General features: G+C 45.5%; 1 long non-coding RNA gene and 1 pseudogene across 1 annotated transcript; one reads left to right on the top strand and one right to left on the bottom strand.

Annotated features, from left to right (window-relative positions):
• Positions 1-7,702: 7,702 nt before the first annotated feature.
• On the top strand, positions 7,703-17,013 carry LOC111823919. Its single transcript, XR_002827022.1, has 3 exons — positions 7,703-7,762; positions 8,386-8,711; positions 16,623-17,013. It is a non-coding gene; the product is annotated as an uncharacterized LOC111823919 (long non-coding RNA).
• A 2,751-nt stretch (positions 17,014-19,764) lies between these two features.
• On the bottom strand, positions 19,765-21,489 carry LOC102433948 (annotated as a pseudogene).
• Positions 21,490-22,821: the final 1,332 nt, after the last annotated feature.

The following is a 22,821-nucleotide window of genomic DNA, read 5'->3' as shown; positions in this document are numbered from 1 at the left end:
TTGGGCCTTTGTCTGGGCTTCCCTCCAGGAGCTCCCTTGTGGGGGTCCCGTGTCCTGGCTTCCTGTTCTTTGGTCCTTCACTGTGACTGACCATCCCACTGTCTCGCAGCTGCTCAGATGATAGTTGGTTTGGTGTCAGCCAGTGAAAGAGAGAGAATTGGGTCTACATTCCTCTCCTTCATGTCCACTCCCTAGAACTACCCAGGTCCCCACCACCAGGAAACCATTGGTTGATTAAAAGACCAAAGATGGGTATACCTGATATTAATACAAAATTATCCTATCTAATAAAGAGGGAATATGCTAATTGACCCTCACGCTGTCACAAAGATGGCGGCGCCCACAGTCAATAAGGAGGGAATACGCTAATTGATTGTCCTGCCCTCAAAGATGGCGGCACCCACAGCCAATAAGGAGGGAATATGCTAATTGCCATGACCTCAAAGATGGCAGCGCCCAGTCCCCTCAGCCCTGCTGGGGCGGCAGGTGCCTTGGGCCCAGCCTTGCCACGCACCTGCCTCCAGAGTCCCCCAGGTCCCCAGCCGCCCAGGGCCACCCGAGGCTTAGGTAACCAGAGCCGGCTGAGGCAGTGGCGGCAGCAGAGGTGTGATGGGGGTGTCTCCTTCCCCTGATCGCCAGGTCACCTCCCACCCCAAGGGCTCTCGGACTGTGAGAGGGGGCAGGCCGGGCTGAGGGACCCTCCCCTCCAGTGCATGAATTTTCATGCACCGGGCCTCTAGTAATGAATATTTAAAAAATCCACAACGATGGGAAGAAGAGGCAGCAGCCTCAGCCACAACAGGGCCCTCCTGCCTCCAGCTGGGAGTCCAGGAATAGGGACTATCCTTCGAAGACATCTGCTCCCTTCCCCTGCCCTGCCCTCCCCTCTGGAGCTCCCACAATATACAGACGTCCGTACACTGACTTGGGGACAGAGGCTGGGCCAACTGGGGCTGGGACTGTCTCTACATATTTGATGTCCAGACTTTATCTGTCTGCAAAACAAATTAAGTTGCATAAATTCAGTGACTAGTATTTAATGCTAGTGATTATGGAGGCTGACAAGTCCAAAATCCAAAGACCCAGGATAATTATATGTATAATAATAAATATTATTAAGTATTCTATGTATGACTTCAGAGACGCATGTGATAAAGGACACCTCACTCCAATGTCCAACATCCAGTTCCAGCCCCAAAGAGGGGACAGATTTACGTGTTTATTTGTCTGGTCTGTAGGTTTACATATCCAGAATCCTGTTTAAGGTTTTAGGATACCTTCAATACTTTTTGAAATAAAAATATTTCCTATTAAAAAAAAAAAAACCCACCCTCCCAACCCAGGGTTATGACCACCCAAAAATGTCTCCAGACATGACCAAAGGTCCCTTGGAGTTTCTAATCATTCTTTCGCCTTCATCTGTCATGCGAGGGTCAGAGCAGGAATGACTCGTCACCTCGGCCCTGCAGCAGGGCGTGCGTCTGTGTAGACCCAGCAGCAGGGCATGGGTTGACGGAGCCAAGTGGCTGTCCCACTGGCCCCTTTCCATCAGCCTCCTCTTTACTCTTGTACTTTCTCCTGCCTTTCTTCCACTGACCTCATTTGCCGTGCAAATTAAGCCTGGGAGTGGCATTAGTGGTTGTGGCAGAACAGGTTGTCCAACCCTGAACTGGAGAAACAAGAACCTGTGTCTGCTGGAGCTAGGGTTCCATGAACCTTGACTGCACCTGCGCTCCCATCTGCAGGGTGACCTTGGGGAAGGCACAGTAGGTGGGGCCTCAGGGGCTCTGCTTCTCCTGGGGGAAGGGTTCCACGGCCCTAGGTTTCTCTGGCTGTTACTTCTCCCTGGTTCTTCTAATGACTTCATAAACCCAAGATACACTTCTTAGGAAGGCAGGAGCAGACGCAACACTGGGAAGTGATGACTACCTCACACCCGTGAGGATGGCTCCTATCAACAATAACAAGTGTTGGCAAGAATGTGGAGAAATCCAAACTCTTGTGCACTGTTAGTGGGAATGTAAAATGGTGCAGCTGCTGAGGAAAAAAATACGGCGGTTCCTCAAAAAGTTAGAAATAGAATTAACCATACGATCTGGCAATTCTACGTTTGAGTATATGATCAAAAGAATTGAATGGAGGGTCTTAAAGAGATATTTGTACACTGTGTTCATAGCAGTGTTGACCTTAAAAATAGAACACTTATTTTGTCAGCAAAAATTGGTTTATTCAGGAATAGCAACGAATTGCACTTTGGGACATGCAAGCTGTGGCAAAACCATAGGCCAGTCAGTGAACAAAGGGGAGGAACTGTTCTTTTATAGAGAAAAAGGGAATTATCACAGCCAGTCGGCCTGGAGGTCAAACCCCTCTAGTATTAACTACAACAATCAAGGCTTAACTACAACTAGACTGTGCACAAAGACCACTAGGGGGTGTACCAAGAAAGCGTAAAAAATGCGGAGACAAAGAAACAGGACAAAACTATCAAGGGAGGATATTGAGTTCAGAACCACACTTTTGAGGTCTCTCAAGAGGCTTCTAGAGTCTGTCGATAAACTTGATGAGATGTACAGGAAATCTAATGAGACCCTCGATGGTGTGATAAAGGACCATCTAGAAAGTAAGCATACACTGACTGAAATAAAGAATATGATACAGACTCCCAACAGCAGACCAGAGGAGCGCAAGAATCAAGTCAAAGATTTGAAATGCGAAGAAGAGAGAAACACCCAACCGGAAAAGCAAAATGAAAAAAGAACCCAAAAATACGAAGATAGTGTAAGGAGCCTCTGGGACAGTTTCAAACGTACCAACATCAGAATTATAGGGGTACCAGAAGATGAGAGACAGCAAGATATTGAAAACCTATTTGAAGAAATAATGACAGAAAACTTCCCCCACCTGGTGAAAGAAATAGACTTACAGGTCCAGGAAGCGCAGAGAACCCCAAACAAAAGGAATCCAAAGAGGACCACACCAAGACACATCATAATTAAAATGCCAAGAGCAAAAGACAAAGAGAGAATCTTAAAAGCAGCAAGAGAAAGAAACTCAGTTACCTACAAGGGAATACCCATACGACTGTCAGCTGATTTCTCAACAGAAACTTTGCAGGCCAGAAGGGAGTGGCAAGAAATATTCAAAGTGATGAAAAGCAAGAACCTACAACCAAGATTACTTTATCCAGCAAAGCTATCATTCAGAATTGAAGGTCAGATAAAGAGCTTCACAGATAAGGAAAAGCTAAAGGAGTTCATCACCACCAAACCAGTATTATATGAAATGCTGAAAGGTATCCTTTAAGAAGAGGAAGAAGAAGAAAAAGGTAAAGATACAAATTATGAACAACAAATATGCATCTATCAACAAGTGAATCTAAGAATTAAGTGAATAAATAACCTGATGTACAGAATGAAAAAAAAAAAAAGAAAGAAAAAGGGTTATTTGGGAGGAGCTGTTATAAACAAAGCCCATGGAGGGAAGTTGGGAGTTTGAAATGTAGTGGCTTTCATTGGCTAAGCTGTTGCCAGGGTAAGAGAAGATCTTCCTTCCTCTTGCTAGGGTAGTAGAATAGGAAACATTTTCCTGTTGGAGATGCAAGGTCCCTCCTATAGGCCGCCCCCCTAATTCAATCTTAGGTTTCCTTTATTAATTTTCACAACAGCATTATTCACAATAGCAAGAGGTGGAAACAACCCCAGTGTCCAACAATAGATGAATGAATAAAAAAATGACTATATCCACACAATGGAATATTATTCAGCCTTTGAAAGGAAGAACATTCTGACATATGCTACAACGTAGATGAATTTTGAGGACATTATGCTGAGTGATAAGCCAAACACAAAACAACAAACACCATATGATTCCACTTATAGGAGATCCTGAAAGGAGTCAAATTCAGAGACAGCCAGTAGAAGGGTGGATCCCCAGGGCTGGGGGAGGGGGAGTTAGTGTTTAATGGGGACAGACTTTTAGATTTGCAAAATGAAAATAATTCTGTAGATGGACGGTGGTGATGGCTGCAGAACAATGTGAATGTGCTTAATGCCATTGGACTGGACACTTAAAATGGTTATGATGGTAAATTTTTTAAATACATTTTTATTGATTTTAGAGAGGAAGGGAGAGGGAGAGAGAGATAGAAACCCTCAACCTAGGTATGTGCCCTGACCCGTAATCTAACCCACAACCTTTTGGTGTACAGAATGACGCTCCAATGAACTGAACCACCTTGCCAGGGTGGAAATCCTATTTTTAACCACCATACCGTTTCTATAGTAGCTGTCATCGTGTCTGTTTTCACTGTTATATTCTAATTAGAACAAATGATGTTGGCTGCCATGAATAGCAATAGAAATTTTCCTTTTAAAAAATTCATTAGATGAATTGGTAAGCCCACTGAAATAAAACTAAAATTCTGCTAAAAAAAAAAAAAAATCTAGGCATAGAGCATATAGAGGCATACCCCCAGCTGCTCTGACTCCTACAGTTTGATTTGTAGGCCGAGCATGAAGTTTCAAGGTGGGCTTATTTTGTTCATTGCCTTACTTGTTTTCTTTCGCATGTATACTCACACCAAATAGTGCAAACATTTCTGCTTTATCCAGCTATTAATACAGGAGAAATCTCCAACACGGGGGTAGACTAGAAGATCTTTCTGACTTCCTTTTTGGCAGTTTTTTATATTTCATCTTCACAATGGTTTCAGGTGACATTCACTGATTTGTCAGTAGAAACACAAATTACCACAGACTTTTTGGCAGTCATATATCCTAGGAGCTGCTGGCATATTAATTTCTTCACAATCTTTTTGCCATGATTGCAGCTAATAGAATCAGGCCGAGCTGTTTCCATGGTAACACTGTACTATATCAATATCATTTGCATCTCTTCAAGAACATGGTTCATAGAACAAGTCTCAGTCATCTCCATAGTAACATCGTACCTTATCAACGTCACCTCCAACTCTCCAAGAACATGGTTGCACAGGGACCAGACACACTCGTCTCCATGGTGACATTATACTCTCTCAATGTCACCTTCAGCCCTTCAAGAACATGGTCTCACAGGGACCAAGATAGAGCCAGGAAGGGAAAAGATACTGGTGCTTTTTTTATTGATTTTTTCTTTTTAGAGAGAGGAAGGGAGAAAGAGAGAAACATCACATCAATCAGTTGCCTCCCCCATGTGCCACGACAGGATCAAACCCACAACCTAGGTAAGTGTCCTGACCGGGAATTGAACCCACCACATTTTGGTAGATGGGATGACCCTCCAACCAACTGGGCCACACTAGCCAGGACCTGGTGCATTTTTTAAATCTCCAACAAATCAAATTCCATCTCTGTAAGTCACGTTTACAATGCTTTAAGAGCAGAAAAGCTCATAATGGGCCTCAACTGTTTTTGCAAAGTAGCATTCCAGAGGCGAGTTTCATGGAGCAATGGCCTGAAATTGAACAGGTGAAGGGACCTTTCCTTGACCACATGCTTAAATGGAACAGCCACCAAGCTTTGGTTTCAAAAGCAGAGACAATTAAGAAGCCTACTCTTTGCGAAAAAAAAAAAAAAAAAAAAAAAAAAAAAAAAAAAAAAAAAAAGTAGCAATAAGATGGCAGGAAGCCTAAATATAATCTATGGCCACCAGGATCGAATGCCTGGGATGCAGTAAGTGACATTCATTGCTCAAGATTGGACAGGATTTTCCATTAGCAAATCAGGCTGTCATTTGAGGTCACCTCAATGCCCTCTCTGCAAACCATAACGTGCAGGATGTCAACTCATGCATTTAACTCCAAATAATGACAACCTTAGTCTGTTCAGGCTGCTTCAACAGAATACCATAAACTGGGTGGCTTATCAACAACAAAATTATTTCTCTCAGCTCTGGAGGCTGGGAAGTACAAGATCAAGGTGTCGGCAGATTTAGTGTCTGGTGAGAGTTCAGTTCTTGGTTTATAGAGGAACATCTCACTGTGTCCTCATGTGATGGAAAGAGAGGGCAAGAGAGTTCTCTGGGATTTCTTTATAATAACAGAAATCTAATCCCACTCATGAGAGCTCCACTCTCATAATCATATCCCAAAATCCCCACTTCCTAATATCACCTTGCAGGTTAGGATTTCAACATATACATTTGGGGAGGATACAAGCATTCAGCCCATAACATTGAGTGTGTACTACCTGCTGGGCACTGGAGAGGTGGTAGTGAAGAAGACAGGCAGATCCTTGCTCCTTCAGACCTTCATCCAGTGTGGGAGATGGACAGAGAAAACATTAATGAGTATCAGCAAAAAAGGCAAAGCAGGACAAGAGGCTAGAGAGGGATCTCAAACAGGGTGGTCAAGGAACACCTTTTCAATAAGGTGATTCTGAGGAGAGCTCAGAATGAAGGGAAGAAACTGCACAGGTATATGGCAAAACCAGCTTTTGGGTAGAAGAAACAGCAAATGCAAAGGCACTGAGGTGTGACCATGTTTTGTGTACTTGTGTTTGAAAAGAGCTAGGAACTGCATGGACAAGGGAAAAGAAATTCAGGATGAATCAGGAGGGGGTTAAAGGCTACTGTGAAGACTTCGGTGGTTACTAGATCATCTGTGCTACCCTCACAGGCACCTAGAAAGCATTTAGCAAGTATTAAGGGCTGAAGAAAAGGAGACCAAATTGTTTTTATCCCTCAATGTGGTATGTGCTGAAATTTACTTCCCTTAAATTGCTTTCTGAACAAAGTAGAGAGAGGTTTTTGTGAGGGTTTTTTGTTTGTTTGCTTTGTTTTGGATAGGTTAAGATGCCTGGTCTCACTTTATGGGGAGGTCTCTTGCCCCCTGGGCCTTATATCTCCTCAGGTCACTAACTAACCAGGAAGTTCCAGGATGCGATGTACCACAGAGTTGAACTAGTGTAAAATCCCTTACCAGGGCAAGGAGGAGCAAAGCTTAAGACCTTGGGCTTGAACCTAATTACCTGAGTCTGAATTTAGATCCTGTCACTTGCCTATAAGATGGGGACAGCAGGACAGCAAGACTACCTGTGTGAATAAGTTGGAAATATCAATAAAGAGATAAGAATTCTAAAAAGAGCAGGTAGAAGAAAAAATCAGCAAAAATGAAGATAGGATTAATAGTAATTACTGTGTGAGGAACAGAAAAAAAAAAAAGAAGAAAAGTGAACAGAGCCTGAGGAACTTGTGGGAAACCATCAAGTGAACTAACATACTCATTGTGGAATTTTCCAGACAGAGAAGAGTGAGAGAAAGGGGCAGAAAATATTTGAAGAAATAATGGATGAAAATTTCCAAATTTGATTAAAGACATGAATATAAACATCCAAGATGCTCAATAAACTCCAAGTAGAATTAACTCAAAGAAACCTACACTAAGACATATTATAATCAAGTTGTCAAAAGGTAGAGAAAAAGAGAATCTTGAAGGCAACAAATGAGAAGCAACACATCACATACAAAGGACTCTCAAGATCATCAGCAGATTTCTCATCAGAAACTGTGGAGACCAGAAGCAGTGGTCTGATATTTTCAGAGTGCAAAATGAAAAAAACTGTCAACCAGGAATCCTATATCTTGCAAAACTGTCCTTCAAAAGTGAGAGAGAAATTAAGACATTCCCATATAAGCAAATGTTGAGAATGTTTGCTACCACTAGGTCTACAAGATACGCTCAAGGCATCCTGCAGGGTGAAATGAAGGGACGAACACAAGACAGTAACTCAAAGCCACAGGAGAAATAAAGGGTTCAATAAAGGTAAATACATGGGCAGTTGTAAAAGCTAGCATTATTGTAACAACAGTTTGCAACTCCACTCTATGTTTTCTACATGATTTAAGAGATTAATACATTTTTTAAAACTGATTTCTTAGTCTAAAAGCCAGTGTTATTGTAATGTTGGTTTTAACTTCATGATTTTATACATAATTTAAGAGACTAATACATTTTAAGAATTGTTTCTTGCTCTTCAGTGAGGCACCATGCAGTGTCCCCAGCAGATGCAGAGATGCAGATCTTTGTGAAAACTCTGATGGGGCACTGGCCGGTTCGGCTCAGTGGATAGAGCGTCGGCCTGTGGACTGAAGGGTCCCAGGTTTGATTCTGGCCAAGGGCACATGCCCAGGTTGTGGGCTCGATCCCCAGTGGAGAGCGTGCAGGAGGCAGCTGATCAATGATTCTCCCTCATCATTGATGTTTCTATCTCTCTCTTCCTCTCCCTTCCTCTCTGAAATCAATAAAAAAATATATTAAAAAAAAAAACTCTGATGGGTAAGACCATCCCCTTGAGGTTGAGCCCAGTGGCACCACTGAGAGTGTCAAAGCTAAAATCCAAGACAGGGAGGGCATCCCGCCTGACCAGCAACATCTGATTTTTGCAGACAAATAGCTGGAGGATGTCCACGGTCTCTCAGACTACAATACTCAGAAAGAGTCCATCCTACACCTGGTGCTTGAGCCCTCCCTCCACCACCTCACCCAGAAGTAAAACTGCAACAAGATGATATGATGCAGGTGTTATGCCCATCCGCACCCCTATGCAGTCAAATGCCCCAAGTGCGAACACACCAACCACCTGTGCCTCAAGAAGAAGGTCAAATAGGGCCCCTCCACCACCTCCTCGGCCTGCAGGGCAGCCTCCTGCCTAACCCCCAGCCCTTGGACCTCAGAATTTCCCTGTCGTTGACTGGAGCAATAAAGAAAAAAGGTAACTGTTTCTTGTTTTGAACATACAATGTATAAAGATGTAAATGTTTTAAACCCAAAACTGAAAGGAGTGGAGGTAGAGATGTACAGAAACACAGTTTTTATCTGTTATTGACATGAAGCTGGCATAAATCCAAATTACAGTGTTGTAGCTTTAGGATGTTAAATGTAATCCCCACGGTAACCACAAAGGAAATAGCTATAGAATAGGAACTAAAGGAAATGAGAAAGGAATTTAAATGTTGCACTACAATAAAGTAACCCCAAAAGAAAACAGTAATGCAGGGAATGAGGAATAAAAAAAGCCCTAAGGGATATAGAAGACAAATAGCAATGTGACAGAGTGAGTCCCAACTTATCATTCAGCTTTAGGAAGGAAGGAAATTCCGACAAGTGTAATGACATGCATACGCTTGAGGATATTACGCTTAGTGAAACAAGCCAGTCGCACTGTGTGATTCCACTTAAATGCGGTCTCTAGGAGAGTCAGACTCACCGGGGGCTGGGGGTGGGGGGTGGGGACTTAGTGTTTAATGGGGACAGAGTTTCGTTTGAAAAGATGACAACGTTCTGTAGGTGATAATGGTTGCACAGCTATGTGAATGTGCTTAATGCCACTGAACTGTACACTCCAGAATGGTTAAGATGGCAAATTTTATGATATGTGTATTCTATCACAATTTCTTAGATTGGAAAAAAAAAGGAAGAGATATCTTTAATGGGGACAAAGTTTCAGTTGGGGAAAATGAAAAGAGTTCTGGAGATGGATGATGGTGATGGTCGCTCACAATGTGAATGCACCTAATACCATTGACCTGGACACTTAAAAATGATTATGATTATAAATTTTATATTATGTGTATCTCACCATAATTAAAAATATATGTGAAAAATAGAAAGAAAAAATAAGATTGCCAAACCAGCCAACCACTGCAACCGGTCTGGCTCAGTGGATAGAGCGTCGGCCTGCGGACTCAAGGGTCCCGGGTTCGATTCCGGTCAAGGGCATGTACCTTGGCTGCGGGCACATCCCCAGTAGGGGGTGTGCAGAAGGCAGCTGATCCGTGTTTCTCTCTCATCAATGTTTCTGATCTGGAGTCAGACGCGCTACCGTTGCGCCATCTCTCTCATCAATGTTTCTAACTCTCTATCCCTCTCCCTTCCTCTCTGTAAAAAATCAATAAAAAATATATTTAAAAATTTTTTTAAAAAAAGATTGCCAAACCATGAGAAGACATAGAGGAACCTTAAATGCAAATTGCTTATTGAAAGACGCAGCCTGGCTCTGGCCCGGTTTGCCCAGTGGTTAGAGTGTCAGCCTGTGCACACAGGGTTTCAGGTTAGATTCCCAGTCAAGGGCTTGTACCTGGGTGGCAAGTTGATCCCCAGCCCCAGTTGGGGTGCCTGAGGGAGGCAGCCAATCCCTCTCTCTTTCTCTCTCTCTCCCCTTGTCTCTCCCTTCCACTCTAAAAATCGATGGAAAAAATATCCTTGGGTGAGGATTAACAAACAAACAAACAAACAAAAGAAGCAGCCTGAAAACACCGTATACTATATGATTCCAACCTTAGGACATCCTGGAAAAAGGCAAAACTATGAAGACTATAAAAGATCAGTATTGTCCACCTGGTGTGGCTCAGTGGTTGAGTGTTGACCTATGAACCAGGAGGTCACGGTTTGATTCCTAGTCAGGGCACATGCCAGGTTGTGGGCTCTATCCCCAGTGGGGGGAGTGCAGGAGGCAGCTGATTGATGATTCTCTCTCATCATTGATGTTTCTATCTCTCCCTCTCCCTTCCTCTCTGAAATCAATTAAAAAATATATTTTTTAAATCAGTATTTTCTAGGAGTTTGGGGATGAGGGAGGAATGGGTGGAGCCCAGAAGACCTAGGGCAGTGGAACTGTCCTGTGGTGCCGCGATGGTGGATGCTTGTCACTATACGTGTGTCAAAACCCATAGAACTGTATAGCACTCAGAGTGAACCCTACTGTAAATTATGGGCTTCAGTTAATAATAGTAATGTATCAATTTTGTCTCATTCTTATCACAAATTCACCACACCAATGCATGTTAATAGTGGAGAAATTATGGTGGGGAGAAGTATGGCAACTCTATGCTTACTGCTTAATTTTTCTATAAACCTAAAACTGTTCCAAAAAAATAAAGGCTATTAATTTTTACAAAATACATGTCCCGTCCCAACTGCCTAGGACCAAGTCCATCTCTATACCACGGCCAAGGTCGCATGACTGGTGGTCTTAGCACACACTGTTGCCTCTGCCTGGATGCCCCTCCTTATGCTGGAGACTCCTGGACTCCCAAGCTGGGTTCCCCAGCAGCCTCCTCTCTGATCCGTGGTCCCTGTGGCTTCTGGAGGCGGGTGGTGATCTAGGCAAGATGTTGTATGAGGATCTGAGAAACCCAAGTACCATGGGTGTGGCCAGAGCTGGGTTTTTATAAAGTCCCCTATAGGGTCAATATACCTTTGTCCAGGTTGCTCTCGCCAAAATGAATTGTCATTTCCCTTTTATTTATTTTTAATATATATTTTTATTGATTTCAGAGAAGAAGAGAGAGGGAGAGAGAGATAGAAACATCAATGATGAGAGAGAATCATTGATTGGTTGCCTCCTGCACACACCCCAACCCCCACTGGGGATCAAGCCCGCAACCCAGGCACGTGCCCCTGAGTGGAATCGAACCTGGGACCCTTCAGTCCACAGGCTGATGCTCTATCCACTGAGCCAAACCAGCCAGGGCTCATTGCTCTTTTAAAGGATGAGGGAGAGTTCAGGAAATGAGGAATGACAAGAGTTAAAAGAGTTCCAGTTTCACTCAAGTTTCCATGAGAATTCTTAAGAGGTTTAATGCTCTCTTTCCCCTGAATTGGATTCAGTGTGTAATAATTCATCATGAATTAATAATTAAAAACCTATCTGTGGGTAGAAATCCATACTCCTTAGCATCCTAAGTGTCTTAATAAACACATTCTTAAAAATTGATCAGTAATTGGGGAACAGGCAATGCCTTCTCTACATACAGAGCCTGACAACACGTGTGTCCCTCCTGCGGGCCGTCACACCAACCAGATGCAAATGACCAACACAACAGGTTGTGGCATCACACTCATGGGAAACCAGGACTTGGGTCTGCTTTTCCTCCCTGCTCGTCTCTACAGATGGAAGGCCCAGCTGGCGCTTGAGTTAATTCTTTGGGGGCAAGATTCGGGACAAGCTCCATAAATGCTGAAGCAAGAACTTCCCTCTCACACACACACCCATCAAGTCCAAGGAAAACATCTCGTCAGGAATCCTGGATTTCATTCCAAAGGAAGCAAGTCCATCTTAACTTTTCCCACAGTTGCGTCCATATCAATCCTAGTTCCAAAGACCAGATCAACCCTAGTGCAGGGAACAGTGGGTTAGAACAGATGGGGGAGTGGCCCACCGGATTTGAGAGGAAAGGGGAGATCTGGCACCCTCTGGTGGTCACCCCGGGCTACACACTCCTCAGGCTGTGAGGCTCCACCGCCACCCATAACCCACCAACTCAACTGATAACACCAAGATGTCCTTCAATAGGTGAGTAGAGAAACAAACTGTGGTAATCCAACTAAAGCAATATACCTAGTGACTTCGCCGAAACCGGTTTGGCTCAGTGGATAGAGCGTTGGCCTGCAGACTGAAAGGTCCCAGGTTCGATTCCGGTCAAGGGCATGTACCTGGGTTGCGGGCACATCCCCAGTAGGAGATGTGCAGGAGGCAGCTGATCGATGTTTCTAACTCTCTATCTCTCTCCCTTCCTCTCTGTAAAAAATCAATTAAAAAAATATATTTAAAAAAATATATATATATACCTAGTGATTTTATTTTTTAAATTGATTTCTTTTTAATCCTCGCCCGAGGACATGTTTTTATTGATTTTTAGAGAGAGACAAACATCGATCAGTTGCCTCCCATATGCACTCCGACTGGGGATCAAACCCACAACCTAGGTATGTGCTCTGTCTGGGAATTGAACCCGAAACCTTTTGATGGACAGGACGACACTCCAACCATCTGAGCCACCCAGGCAGGGCTTTAGTGATTTTAAAAACTGTGCTCTCATGCCATGAAAAGGTATGCAGGAACCTTAAATGCACGTTGCTGGGTAGAAGAAGCCAGTCTGAAAAGGCTACATACTGTTTGATTCCAACTATAAGACATTTTGGAGAAGGAAAAACTATGGAGACAGTAAGATCAGTGATTGCCAGGGGTTGGGATGGGGAAGGATGAATAGGTGAAGCACAGGGTTTTTAGACCAGTAAAACGATTCTGTACAGGACTGTAATGGTGCATATATGTCATACAATTGTCCAAACCCACTCTCTCTACACAGAAACTCAACCCTATGTAAACTGTGGAATTTAGGTAATAATCATGTATCGATATTGGCTCAATTGTAACAAATGTTCCCCACTGAACTAAGATGCTAATAACAGGGAAACTAGGGGATGGGGAGGGGGGATATGGGGACATTCTGTACTATGTGCTCATTTGTTTCTGTAAACCTAATATGTTTAAAAACAGCTTCGGTGCTCTCCCTGCAGGAAGCACGCCTGTCCCATTCCCTTCTCCCTCTCTTTCCCCCACAGGCACGTATCTCCTTTTTTTAAAAAAAAAATTTTTTTTATTGATCTCAGACAGAAAGAAAGAGGGAGAGAGATAGAAGCATCAATGATGAAAGAGACACATTGATTGGTTGCCTCCTGCATGCACCCAACCAGGGCCCGGGATCGAGCTTGCAACCTAGGTACATGCCCTTGACCAGAATCAAACCTGGGACCCTTCAGTCCGCAGGCAGACACTCCATCCACTGAGCCAAACCGGCTAGGGCACGTATCTCCTAAACTCCAAGGGACCCCAGGAGACTTGCAACCAGGGGAGCAATGGACAGTGGCAGCTCAACCGAGGCTAACCCCTGACCCCGTCTGCAAGGCCCCCTTTTCTCTGACTCCCAGGGAGCCAGCGCAGCCCAGGCTCTCCTGTTGCTTCTTCTATGCCCTTCCTTGTTTCACTGTCCTAAGTGTGTTTTTGCTTCAGTCAATAAATCCTTGCTTGCTTTGCTGGAAAAAAAAGAAAGAAAGCTTTATTGAGGATAACTGGCATAAAAACTGACACAAAAGGACAAAACACTATAAGAGACCACTCACAGGAGGTTCCTGGAGGAGTCGAGTTCATTGAGATAAGAAGTTGAGTGTGGGTGCCGGGGGCAGGTGGAAGTTCATGTTTGATGGGGACAGGGTTTCAGTTTTGCAAGGTGAAGGCGTCCTGGAGATGGTGGTGGAGACAGTTCCACAACAATGGGACCTGCTCAACGCCACTGAACTGGCCGCTTAAAAGTGGTTAAGATGGTAAGTTTTACATGTATTTTAACACAAAGCTTAGAGGGGGGATGGGAAATCATACAATTATTTGAAGAAACTTTGGGAAAATCTCTTTCTAAACTTTTCTAACGATGGCTCTAAAACTAGAAGATAAATTGTTGATAAATTCAACTACATAGAAATAAACTTTTCGTGGCCAAAATCAGTAACTAACTGGGGAAAATATTTACAACTCAGGCCACAGGGAAAAGCCTAACATGCTAATATGAAGAGTTCTCAGCAGTAAATAACGATGAACAGCCAAAGAGGAAAAGAGCAAAGGATATGATCACTTCCCAGGAAGCAAAATGAAAACAGACCCCAAAATACAAATGGCCTTTAAACCTCTGAGAAGATGCTCAGCCTCACTCACAAAAGAAATGCAAATGGAAACTACAGGGAGCGGCCCTGCCTGTGGCTCAGTTGGTTAGAGCATCATCTGGATACGCCAAGGTTGTGGGTTCGATCCCTGGTCATATGGGAAACAACCACTGGGTGCACAAATAAGTGTAACAACAAATCTCTCTCTCTTTCTCTCCCCTCCCTTCCTCTCTCTAAAAGACAACAACACATAGAGGGAGCCACCATTTTTCAACTATCATGTTGGCGAAATCCAAAAGCTTGATAACAGTGTCAGTGGTAAGGGCTCTGGGACAACTGGCAGTCACATACACTGCTGGTGGAGGGACCAATGGGCTGACTCCGATGGGGAAATGGCAATACTAACCAAAATGACAATTGCGCTCACACACACACACACACACACTGTTCGGGGAATACACATAATATATTGAAAATTTTTTTGAAGCTCTGTAAGAGTTTATTTGAGCCAAGCTGACAACATATGCTGGGGAGCAAGACCTCAAATGCTCCTCATACAACATGAAGTTTACTACTTTTAACGGTCCAGTTCTGTGGCATTAGGTATAATCACATTCACACACCCACCTCCAGAACTTCTTTCATCTTGTAAATCTGAAACCCTGTCCCCTTGTTAAACACTAACGCCCAGTTCCCCTCCTTCAGCCCCTGGCACCCACCATCTACTTCCCGTCTCTATGAGTCTGACTCCTCTAATCCCTCCTATAAGTGGAGTCGTACGGTATTTGTCCTTATTTCACTCGGCATCATGTCCTCCAGGTTCACCCATGTTGTAGCAGGGTCAGAACTTCCTTCCTTGTTAAGGCTGAATAATATTCTATTGTATGGATTACTCATGTTTTGTTATCTGTTCATCCATCATCGATCGAGGGGCGCTAGGGTTGTTTCCCCTCTTGGCTATTGTGAATAATGCTCCTGTGAACATGGGTGTGCAAGTAGCTGTTCATGTCCCTGCTTTCAATGCTTTGGTTGGATCCCTAGGAATGGAATTGCTGTGTCGTATGGTAATTGCATGCTCAACGTTTTGAGGAACCACCACACCATTTTCCACAGCAGCTGCACCATTGTGCATTCCCACCAACAGTGCACAGGGTTTCAGATTCTCCGCATCCTTGCCGAGATGATAGCCCCCCTAATGGGTGTATGCACTCCCATCTTTTGTTAAAAATATATTTTTATTGATTTCCGAAAGGAAGGGAGAGGGAGAGAGAGATAGAAACATCAATGATGAGAGAGAATCAGTGATTGGCAGCCTCCTGCACGGCCCCCACTGGGGATCCAGCCAGCATCCTGGGCATGTGCCCTGACCTGGAATCAAACTGCGACCTCGCCCTAACCAGTTTGGCTCAGTGGATAGAGCGTCAGCCTGCAGACTAAAGGGTCCCAGGTTCGATTCTGGTCAGGGGCATGTACCTTGGTTGCGGGCACATCCCCAGTAGGAGGTGTGCAGGAGGCAGCTGATCGATGTTTCTAACTCTCTATCCCTCTCCCTTCCTCTCTGTAAAAAATCAATAAAATATATATATTTTTAAAAACTGTAACCTCCTGGTTCATAGGTTGATGCTCAACCACACTGCGCTCCCATCCTTTAACCCAGCAATCCCACTTTGGGGAACTTACTTTCAGCCTCTGCTGAAACTTGCTTTTGGTCGTTCATTCCATCTCCTGGCCGCCCTTCCATGTTGGTGCATGTGATTGCGCCCTCTTGTCAGTTTCTGTAATATTCCACAGGAGGGTGGGCCTGGGATTAGCTGTTGTTTCTGATGGGGGGGGAGGATTTATAATCTGATAGATAGAGCACCTGAACTAATCTGAAAAATAAGCATTATTTTATTTACTTTTAATATATTTTTATTTATTTCAGAGAGGAAGGGAGAGAGAGAGAGAGAAACATCAATGATGAGAGAGAACCACTGATCAGCTGCCTCCTGCACGCCCCCCACTGGGGATTGAGCCCGCAACCCCAACATGTGCCCCTAAATGAAATCAAACCCAGGATCATTCAGTCTGCAGGCCGACGCTCTATGCACTGAACCAAACCAGCCAGAGCGTATTAATTTTAAATCCTAGAATACATATACTTATGGGAACAGAGGGTCAAGTTTTATTGAGTTTCATTTCTTAGGCCGGTGCACCTGCTACTCCCTTTGATCCCAGGCAAAGTGATTGAGGAGGTGGCTCAGCTGTGGACAGTGTACAATGTACCCAGCAAGCAGAACCATCACGCGTGGTCAGGCCGACCCCACCAGGAGTCCAGACATCCTCTCATCACCTGCCGACCAAGAACAGTAGCTGAATTCTGCGGACATCCAGGGCTGCCTGTAGCCGCATTCCATTTCCAGCCTCACCCTCGCCCTTCCCCCTTTATAATCCTGTCCCCTGCACCTTGCCATAAAACAGGTTTTGGATGCTTGTAAGCTCCCTGTCTTCCTGGTTGGCTGGCCTTCCAATAAACACCTTACAAGATTCAACCCCGCCTTCGTTATTGGACACAGCGGCAGGCAGCCGAGCCCACCCGGGGCTTCCCGGGAACATTTCCTCCTGGACATTTATATGGATTTCAATTTTTAGACAAATATGCCTTTTATAGGGATACGCCAAGATATAGAGTATCAAAACCTTCCAAAAATTCAGCTTTCACTCTTAATTTGCTAAACGTCACTGAAAGACTGGAGTTTGTGGCCTCTCAAACCACAGTTACAGAGAGCTGCTGGTACCGACATTGGGTCTCTGAAAACTCTTCTCCAAAATAGTAGAGCTTTGGTGCCTGGGCCCCGAGTTCCCCAGTAACTACGCTGGGGCTCGATCTCAGACGTGCAGCCTCTGGAACAGGGAGAAAGAACTGTCTGTTGTTTATAAACCATCTGGTCTGTGGTATTTTGGGCAGCAGCCCGAACGGGCGAAGACGTCTGCATACACCACACGTGAGCTCTGTACACACTGACCGAGACAGGCATTGCTGAGGACGGTCTCGAGGTCTCCAGGCAACTCAGACACACGCTGACGACACACGGCCTCCGGCGCTCTCGTCCGACAATTCTCCCCGGCAGCTGCACCGTTCCCATTGCCACCAGTTGGAAGAAGTCCTGTGTCTTCTCCACAACCTCCCCCACACTTGGCTTTGTCAGGCTTTTCCATTTTTGCCGATCTGATGCCTGGGAAATGGCATTTGTGTTGGGGTCCCCTGCCTCCTTTTCCAAGCGGCCTCAGGGCCACGTGGGTGCTCAGGGGGACTGACTGCAGAGCAAGGACAGTGTGGCTTCTGGTCTCCACGGAGCCAGTTCCATTGCCTCATCCGGAGACTCAACCACAGCCTCTCAAATGCTGAAAGAATGCAGAGATCAATCCCTGAACTGGTTTTTTAAAAGACAAACAAAAAACCCTGATCATCTAATTAGCATTTCTTGCTACATCCACTGATAACCTGTCATTGGGATACCTACCAAACAGCTGACCTGGATAGATTTTTTTGTTCCATTTAACTTTTGTATTGTTAAAATAAATAAATATTTTTAAAAGGCTCTGGTAAAAGTCTGGAAGAATATGTTAACTCAGGGGAATGGGATGATGGGGCCTAATTTCTGTATTGTTTTGATTTTATACAGCAAACATACTGCCTTGGAGCAAAAAAAAATAAAAAGAGTAAAAATAAACTTTATGAGCCCGATTGGTGTGGCTCAGAGGTTGAGCGATGACACATGAACCAGGAGGTCACGGTTTGATTCCCGTCAGGGCACATGTCCAGGTTGTGGGCTCAATCCCCGGGAGGGGGGGGGGGGGCGCTGGAAAGAGCTTATTGATATTTTGACCTCACATCAATCTCTCTCCCTTTCTCTCTCTAAAATCAATAACATTTTTTTAAGTGTAAGTCCTCACCTAGTTAAAGCAAGAATAGAACTATTTCCTCCTGCCTCAGCCTACTTGATTTTAGGAATTTAGCCTAAATAGTCAGCCTGACTATACTGACTCATTTTATTTCTTCACTCTTTCCTCAAAGGTTATGTTTCTGTTAAAACAACTGCCCACAACTTTTTAATTCATAAACCTTTTGTTCAATGGTTTGCTGAGCATTTCATTTGTGTCAAGTATGGAAAGCTGAGGTCTATAAGCCTTCTACCTTTGGAGCACTCAGCATAATTTACACAGCACACGGGTGCTTTGTTGTAGGTACATGGAAAAATGCTAAGGAACTTGCAGGGTAATTATTTGAGGGGCATATGGGAATGTTTTGACTTGCACTTCACAAGGTATTTTTACATATTTTGTATCATATGTGCCTCATTTAACCATCAGAACCCAAGTGGGATATATTAGCCTCATTTTATAGAGGGAAGTAGAAAGAGAGGAAGTTGGCTCGGCCCATGGAGCAGGCCTGGAACCCAGGAGTGTCTGACTCCAAGCCCAGGGCCCTCTGCCCAGCAGAGCAGCCATAACAGTGAGCTTTTGTCTTTCTCCACCTTGGCCATGTACCCCTAAGAGGAGTTGGTGCGATCAAAAGTATATCCTGGCCCAGCCAGTGTAGCTTGGAGGTTGAGTGTCTACCTAAGAACCAGAAGGTCACGGTTCGATTCCTGGTTGGGGCACATGCCCAGGTTGCAGGCTCAATCCCCAGTAGGGGGGAGTGTAAGAGGCAGCCAAGTAATAATTCTCTCTTATCATGGATATTTCCATCTCTTTCTCCCTCTCCCTTCCTCTCTGAAATCAATTAAAAAAATTGTTTAAACTTCATGAGACCTGGCCAGTGTGGCTCAGTTGATTGAGCATCATCCTACGTTTACTGCTAAGTCTGCTTACAGAGGACTGTGCATATATGTTCCTTAGCTAATCCTTTCGCCTTTATGCGCCCCCCCTACAACCCCTTCCTCTGACGTTTGTCCGTCTGTCCCATGTATCCGAGTGTATGGTAAATGGGAACATGGCCCCTTCCCATGTGCCAGCGCCCCTCCCCCATGGGAATAATAGTGAAAGCCGTCTGTGAGGGGACCGGGAGACCTTGGGACCCGGCCAGCAAGAAAGGCCACAGAGAAACTGCTTCTAGATGTGAGCCTGGATTGTAAACAGCTCGTGTTTTGATCTCATGACATCCCCTCCCGCTGCACGCGCTGTTTTCCGTACTCTGTAGAACCTTGTGCTGGGAAAGGCTGGGTGACAGAGAAACAATCGCACCGGCTGGCCGCAGCTGGTGCTGCCCAACTGCGGATTGGCCGGTGAAGTTCACCGGTCCACTGCCACCGGTGCACACGTAAGTCCCAACAAACCTATGTCTTTCACAGCCAGTACTCCAGGTATTTCTTTAGAATCCAAGAACAATGGTGGGAGGGATGGGGGAGCGGGGTGGAAGCGAGAGGACGAGAGGGAGAGAGGGAGCACGAGAGAGATGGTGGGAGAGACACATCGATTGATTGCCTCTGGAATATGCCTGACCTGGGCCTGTGATTGAACCTGCAACCCAGGAATGTGCTTTTGACCTGGAATCAAACCCAGGACCTATTGGTGCGCAGGCTGATGCTCTAACCACTGAGCAACCGGTCAGGACACGTGCATTTTGTGACTTTATTTTTATTGCATGTTATACAGTCTTTAATTAAGCACATAAAACTGTACTATCCTATATAATAAAGAGGTAATATGCAAATTGACCATCATGCCCTTGCACAAGATGGCTGCCCCCATGTGGTCAAAGATGGTTGCCCCCATGTGGTCACAAGATGGCCACCACAAGATGGCCGGCAGGGGAGGGCAGTTGGGGGCAACCAGGCCTGCAGGGGAGGGCAGTTGGGAGCAATCGGGCTGGCAGGGGAGCAGTTAGGCATCGATCTGGCTGGCAGGGGAGTGGTTAGGGGGTGATCAGGCTGGCAGGAAGGCGAGTGGTTAGGAGCCAGCAGTCCTGGATTGTGAGAGGGATGTCCGCCTGCTGGTTTACAGGGATGTCCCTGGGATCAGGCCTAAACCGGCGGTCGGATATCCCCCGAGGGACCCCAGATTGGAGAGAGTGCAGGCTGGGCTGAGGGACACCCCCCCTCTCAGTGCACAAATTTCATGCACAGGGCCTCTAGTTTAATATATTTCCCCATAAACTTTTTGTGAAGTTCAGATCATAGTGTATCATTGACAAATCTTTTGTCTTTCTTCTGGTCCTCCATGCCTTTTGCACAGGCCTTGGAAACAACATCATCATCCCACCTTCTCTTAACTCTGAAGTTGCCTGAGGCTGGGATGGGCCAGTGAGATTAAGGAAAGAGTTTCCACTTGGAATGTCTTCCATACGAATCCTTTCTTCTTCTGCTTTTTGTTCTTGTTCCTTCCTGGCTTGCCCTTCAGCTCTTTCTTTTTTAATTTTTTCTGGTTCTGCAAGAAGCACTGCAGTGTCATCATCATCACTCTCCTCTTCAAAATCTTCATCTTCATCTTCCTCATCTGGTAGAGGATCGTCTGCCTCGAGGTTGGCAGCAGGAGTCTGGTCTCACCGAGGCCGCTTTGACACTGAAGAGGGGCTTGTGGGTCCTCGAGTTGGACGACCCCTGTTCTTTTCTCTCGCAGCAACTCTCTCTCTTCCTCTTTTTTTTTTTTAAAATATATTTTATTGATTTTTTACAGAGAGGAAGGGAGAGAGATAGAGAGAGTTAGAAACATCGATCCGCCGACTCCTGCACATCTCCTACTGGGGATGTGCCCGCAACCCAGGTACATGCCCTTTGACCGGAATCGAACCTGGGACCTTTCAGTCAGCAGGCCGATGCTCCATCCACTGAGCCAAACCGGTTTCGGCAACTCTCTCTCTTCTAATTCTCTCCCGCAGTCCCGGTTCCGAACCTCTTCAGGGGCAGCCTGAGTGTCTGTCTCTATTTTATCTTTGTGAGAGGGTAGGTCTCCACTTGAATACTGCTTTGAGAGTTGGCTCAAGTCACCTTCTCCGTTTCCTCTCCCGCCTCTCACAGGTTCGAAAGTGGGCCCAGCTGCTGTTGTCATCTTTTATGCTTGGCCGAGGTCCCTCCAATTCTCGCTTGTGTAACTTTAAATGGTTAATTTGATGTTATGTTTCACCTCCATAACAATTAAAATAAGCAAAATAAAAAACTTACAGCCTTACCAATGCCAGCTACCCTAGTCCCTTTTTCTTTATTTAAAGCGAATCACGTAAGAAAAAGAATAAAGGGGATGGGGGAAGCCCTGGAACATCTCCGAGGGCCGCAGGGATCCTAGGGAAAGTTGTGGGGGGCCTCCTATGGAGCTTCTGGCTACGCTGGCTCCAGAAGCGGTCCCGGCTGCCTGCCCTGCTGCTGGCCGCACCTGGCCCTCCTCACAGGCCTCCTGTAATAAATAATAAGTGACCATTTGTAACAGCCAAAGGTCCGCCTCAGATGGAGGAAGGGACGCGGCACCCTGGCAGCCGCCCCGGGGGGTCTCAAAAGGCCAAGGCCGGGACGTGTCACAGGATGGCAAGGATTTCCCCCTCCGTAGGCCACGGTGAACCTGCGCAGCGTCTGCGGGCTGCCTGCACTCATGGGCTCCAGCTGGGGTTGAAGAACACAGCCCCCGAGACGGGACTGGTTCACCCGTGGATGGAAAATGACGACGTCCTTAGGAGACAGGCTGACAGGAAGCCTGAGAGGGACCAGTCTGAGACCGGACAGCCAGGCATGGGATGCCTCTCCCCGCGATGCCCCACGAGGACGCAGCGCCCCCTGGAGGGAACACGCTGGAACCACGGGACAGGATTCCAATCAAACCTCTTAGCCGTGGTTCTCAGACACGGCTGTTTACTAGCATCACCTGGAGAGATTTAAACACTGGCGACCTGGGACCCACCCCAGGACATTGGATCAAGTGGCCTCGACGACGGCCTAGCTCAGGCAGCCTTGGCGATGTTGCAGGGTCAGTTCTACATCACCAGTAAAGCAAGTATCACAATAGAGCAGCGGTTCTCAACCTTGGCTGCACATTAGAATCACCTGGGAATCTTTTTAAAATCCTGACTTCTGGGCCTCATCCTCCGGAAATTCTGTTTCTTTGTTATGGGGTGGGGCCACAACATTAGTAACAAAGAAACAGAATTTCCGGAGGATGAGGCCCAGAAATCAGGATTTAAAAAAGATTCTCGGGGATTCTTAATGTGCAGCCACAGTTGAGAAACCACTGCCAATTAGGAGCGTCGAGTTGTAATCTCTGCTGTTCAAGGTCTTTGCCTTTCAATTTGTAAAGATGCACACTGTGATAATAATAAAAAAAAAACAGTGACGTGCAATAAAACCAGGTGTGCCCAACGTGCATTCTGAGCCGAGAGCTGATTTACGGGAGCTAAGGAGGATAAGGGACAAGGCCGA

Source organism: Myotis lucifugus, unplaced genomic scaffold (assembly GCF_000147115.1).
Source record: "Myotis lucifugus unplaced genomic scaffold, Myoluc2.0 scaffold_738, whole genome shotgun sequence".
NCBI lineage: Eukaryota > Metazoa > Chordata > Mammalia > Chiroptera > Vespertilionidae > Myotis > Myotis lucifugus.
The sequence above is the reverse complement of the archived record's forward strand: the minus strand, read 5'-3'. Positions and strand labels throughout refer to the sequence as shown.